At 31.1% G+C, this 5,621-nt stretch overlaps 1 pseudogene; it reads right to left on the bottom strand.

Moving 5' to 3' along the window:
- Positions 1 to 5,239: 5,239 nt before the first annotated feature.
- On the bottom strand, positions 5,240 to 5,358 carry LOC118604059 (annotated as a pseudogene).
- Positions 5,359 to 5,621: the final 263 nt, after the last annotated feature.

Raw genomic sequence — 5,621 nt, 5'->3', positions numbered from 1 at the left:
TGTTAAAAGATCCATAAAAATTTGGGAGAGTTTTATGAATCCTATAGTAATAAATTTAACTGAATTAAGACCTAGGATTAATAGTTTAGCAACAGAGAAATTACTCTTATGATTACCAAGTATATCACTTTTACAAGTGTATTTTTATTTAGTTGTATTTCCTGGCCTTATTTTATAAATTTATTGGCATAGATTATTATTTTTAACAACTCTGTAAAGAGAGAAATGAAATAGAGTTTTAGGATTTGAAAATTATTTTGCTCAAACAGCTTTATATCTGTAGGAAAGTAAAATTTCTGAAATCTAGTGATGAAAATGGGCTCTCTGACTCTCTTGAATTAATGTAAGGAAAATCTATATATACACTCAAGTAATTTGAATAACCATTATCTGTACTTATTCTCAGACTCTAAAGTGGGAATGATGACCCACTCACTATACCCACTTCTTAGGACGTGATAGAGATTAATTCAACCTTTTAAATAAGAATATATCAAGTACTTAAGGATGTGGGATAGCAGAGAAATGTGTGCAGTGTTATTAGGTAAAAATATATTATTCATTGGGATGTGGTAGGTTTTTGACTTGGCACTATATTTTCTATAAATAATTTCAATGCTGTAGGTTGGAATAATCTGCTTAAAAATTTTAGTTTGCAAGCCCTTGGATAAAAATTCTAACTATGTGTCAAATTCCCTCTCCTTAAACCAATTCTCTTTAATGTCAACATCCTGGAGCATTCACCTTCAATTTAATTGGTTGATTAATAGAACCTTAGAAGATCCTCATTTCTGTCTACAAATTCATGGTTTGATTGCAACGTTGGTCTTTCATCTGTATTCTTGGAAAATTATTTCTGAGATGGGCTGATTCAAAGTAACTTTGTGTACTAAGCTAAGAAAATTAATAAAATGCCTTAGCTACATTCTTTTTATTTAACATTTTCCCATTATTTTCCATTATAATGTAACCTTGTCAGTTAGCAAGCCAATATCCTTGAGCCATTCAAAATCACAATTAGTTTCTATTAAATTCTAGCACTCCACATCTTATTTATTGGGGTTAGTATTGATTGTGTCTCCTCGAAGAGCTTCTACATAAACACACGACCTATTGTTGACAGAGAGACAGCAATGACCACATGGTCTTTGATTTGACAGTGTGGTAATACAGCTGCCTGTAAAACAGCCTATACATTTTATATAGACTCATATTTTTAGAGGCAAGGTCATGAAGTAAATCATTTAAGTCAATGTTTTTCTAATTTACAGAAAAAATGAGGCACTAAGGAATGGTAAGCAATAAATGTAAAAATATTTTAAAATATAAATATAGGAGTCTGAATGTTGAAGATATACCACAAAGAAAAAAGATTATTCAAGGATAAACTAAAAAGAAAAAAAATGTTTAAAATTCTCAGACGACCAAACATTAAAGAAAATAGAAGATAAAGGAGGCAGAAAGAACTATCCAGAGGTAAACGAGGAGGAAAAAAATAGGAGTTAGCCTTAAAAGTAAATGAAAATAAATAAGGTTTAGAATGATGCAAATGAGAAGCTGATAAGAAAAAGGAAATTCAGTAAAGAACAGCAGAGGTAATTGAGGCAGATAAAAATTCTACTTTAATAAAAGACACTATTAGCAGTAAAGATGTTCAGTTTGATGTAAAATAACAAAAAGACTACTGATGCATATTTTGACTTTTTACGATTTTGTATACTGAGGTGGGCATGAAACTTGACTCGTTTATATAATCTATGTGAAGTGAACACTTTGATGCTTAATTTATTATTTTTTAATGAAGACTAGATCACAGATCCATAAAAAGTCAATAACCTGATCAATCCTAAGTCTTATTTTAAGTTACTCATTGTTTGTGCAACTTAATTCATTTACTCATTAGCCATAGTTCCATACTTAACCAAAAGATAACATGCAAATAATTTTCCCTCAAAATTTTTTGAAGCCAGAGAAAATAACAGAGGCACTACTGAAGTTTCTGAGAAGTGAATCAAGCATGAATTATTTATTAAATTTTTAGTGTCTGTTAATACCTAAAAAAATTGAGAGAGAGCATACTATAAAAGCTACAAATACAGAACAAAGATTTAAGAAATAATAACACTTCACAATCGAGAAAAATATAATTCCTAAAACCTGAGGCTCAATATAGCTTTAACACAAAATTTGTATCTGACTATGCTGGAAATCAGGTAAAAGGATAATATGAGTTGTCTCGTAGATTTCATCTAAGAACTAGATATCAAGTCACAAGGAGAGAAAAAAATTCTCCCTAGCATTCAACTGTTGGAAGAATTAACCCTGTGTTTTGTTTCAACTATTGAAAATGAATAAAACAATGTTCGTAATAACATTTTAGAAATAATTTTTAAGAATCTTCCCTTTCCAGAGCATTGTTCTCATTGAAATCTGAGTTATCATTCTAAAATCTACATCTAGTTGTGTCATTTCACTAATTAAACCATTCAATGGCTTCACATTGCTTATATAGTCCTCACAGGAGCAAATTACTGAAGATGCAGATTCCCAGGCCCTAACTTAGACCTTTCGAATGCAAATATCTGAAGATAAAACCCAATAATTTGAATTTCAACAGCTCTCTGGAGTAATTTATGACATTAAAGTTTGAAAACCCTTAGCCTCCATGTTAAAGCCTTTCTCTGTGGACACAGCTTTCCCAGTGTCATTTTCACTAACTATATATCTTTCAGACTATCTTCCTTTGTAACTGCATCTGTATCTAGACTCTATGTATCAGACGCTCGGACAGCTTACCTCACATTTGCCTGTCCATCTTGCCTTTGACCAGGCCAAATTCTCTGCGTGAATAGAGTACTCTTTCTTTTCGATTACTGAAGAATTTGTCTTGCAGAATTCTAAGCTAGAGGTTTTTTTCTCCCTAATTCCTTTCCTAATCATTCTAGATAGAATCAATGGTTTTTATATCTTTACCTCAATGACCCATTACATTTTACACATCTCTTGGAAATCTTAGCGCTTATATCAAATTACTATTCATTTGCTTGCTAATCTTCACTAACTCTTTAGTATCTCAATGACAGAGATTTGAATTGTCAACAAATATTTAAAATTGATAAAGATGTGTAAAAAGCGTCAGAGTTGATGACTAAAGCCCAGGTCTCCTAATAACTATTTCACTTTTGCATATTCTTCCTTAAAGTTATTTGTAAAGATATATCCCATGCAATTTACATTTGACAAGTAATTTGCATTAGCATTTATTAAATTGCTAAATAAAATCTCCATAACTTTCAATGCTATTATCGTTGGTTTACTTTCTGAATGGAAGAGCATACATGGAAATTTATTCTAAATTAGAAGTATTTAAGAGAAGATGTTAAATAAGTAAATAAAATAAGTAGAAATAAATGTAATACAACACAATGCAATATGGCAGATACTATGAAAAAATGAAAAGACAAACACATTCTACATGACCTTTTACATCCTGTAGAACACTGAGTGGATTAATTTAATTAACAACAAGTAAAGATTGAAAGAACATGTCAGTGATTTTTACTTAAAATAATTGTAAATGCCTTTCTCCAGGTATAGAGCAGAATGCATGTACCATAGTACTCAAGCCTTTTGTTCTAATGTTGAGAGCTATATTTAATTAACTTGTGGTCCAGAAGACTGATTAGCAATGGAGATATTTTAATGCGCCAAGTATTTGGTGAAACATTTAACTACATTTTTATTTTAAATCAATAAATATACATTGGAATCTGAGTGTCAAATTTAAGATTCCTGTGAATTACTGGATTTTGTATGAAATCTGAACTTCTAACTCGTATAAAAGCTAAACAAATCACTAGTTGTGTAAAATCTGAACATCTAACTTTCCAATCTACAATAAGATTATATGATTTACACCCCTTGATTTTCTTTCTCCCCCCATTCTCCACCCCAGATTTCTGACTGTGGCCTTGTATTTGAATCTTATTAATTCCCTTCTTCTTTGTTATCCCTAATTATAGAGCTGTCAATCTCAAAACCCACAAAAGAGGGAAATTTGAAAACATTCTGAATTTTTATTATACTATTGAATGATTGTGTGTGTGTGTGTGTGTGTGTGTGTGTGTGTGTTTTATATAGCTAGAAGGAGACAGCTTGAAATGAACTTTTCACAGGGAAAAAAATAGGTGAGTGTTTAACAGAAAAAAAAAAGGAATTGACAGATATATAATTATTTTAGTGTCTCCACTTTGTTTCTTTCTTCCCCTTTGTCAGCTGCCTTCTCTCTTGTCTCACCAACATACCCCCTGCCTGAAGTTATTTCGTTTAGGACTCTTTTATCACATGTACAAAGCAGACTGAACAGGCATCTGCTTGGGTTTTCTTCTTCAGGTGAAGCATGCATAGTTGAGCTCCAAGAGTTTAGGGATTGAAATCTTCAGAATCCTTGGGGATTTGGCCCATAGCAAGAGCAATAGATTCTAAAGTTATATACAGAAGAACTACCCTGTAATTAGCAGTTTTCAACACCAAAACTCTTCATGTGGGTACAATCATGAAGGATCCATAAAAAGTCCACTGAACAATTTTAATTAGAAAGGATCAAAAAAAATGTTATATACATTTTTAAGATGAATGCCAGATATGAGTTTTACTGTATGTGCATGTCAATAATCTCGTAATCCTACTGGCATCAATAATAATCACAATTCAGGTGAAGGAAACAAATGTCAGAGGTTATCTGCAAAAAGTGTTTTACAAAATGAAAAGGAAAAGACAGGACAAAAACTCTAATTTTATGAATTGTAACCTCTCATCTCTATGTATGGTAGCTGTTTCTATTAACTTGTCTCTACATAGAGATGTCATTAAAATCCAATAGATCTTATAAAAATATACATGTTTCAAACATTAAGAAGGCTACCGTTTGTTTCAGGGTGATGCTTCAATATATGTTTTGAAATCGTATTGTCAAAGATGTATTCACTCTTCACTTAAAATTTCTAAAACAGAAAGACCAAAGCAAAACCTAAACTTGTTATATATTAATATTTTTATTTTCAAAATGAAATTATTTATAAATTCTATATAAACAAAAGTACATAAAATGAATTCTACATAATGTTAAATATGACTTATTTGGTTTTTTCTTTGTTTTTAAGTGAGGCAACCCTTGGTTGACCTTACAGATTGCAAGAACATTGTCAGCTTACAATCCCTTATTTTTTTTTGTTTTTTATACCTATAGCACCTGGTCTTCCTAAGTAGTCTCCCATCCAAGTACTAAACAGGCCCAACCTTGCTTAGCTTCCAAGATCAGATGGCATCAGGCTTGTTCAGGGTGGCATGGCCATAGACAAATTATGACTTGTTTGTTACTTAATTATATTATCACAGCTATTAGAAACTATATTTTGTATCCATTATATAAAAGAGAATGACCGACTAAGAAATCACTTTAGTAATAGTATCATCTTTATTTAAAAAATTCTTACCTGACATTATTCTTTGACCTTCATTCATCCTATGAATATATATTGATAAAGTTCGGATGACATTCTTTCATAAAATTTTGTTGAAAGATTAGTGAATGAGTTTTTATTATATATTGGCTGAAGTTG

This window comes from Rousettus aegyptiacus, unplaced genomic scaffold, assembly GCF_014176215.1.
Source record: "Rousettus aegyptiacus isolate mRouAeg1 unplaced genomic scaffold, mRouAeg1.p scaffold_m13_p_1, whole genome shotgun sequence".
Taxonomy (NCBI): domain Eukaryota; kingdom Metazoa; phylum Chordata; class Mammalia; order Chiroptera; family Pteropodidae; genus Rousettus; species Rousettus aegyptiacus.
Note: the sequence above shows the minus strand (reverse complement) of the source record. Positions and strands in the feature narration are given on the sequence as shown.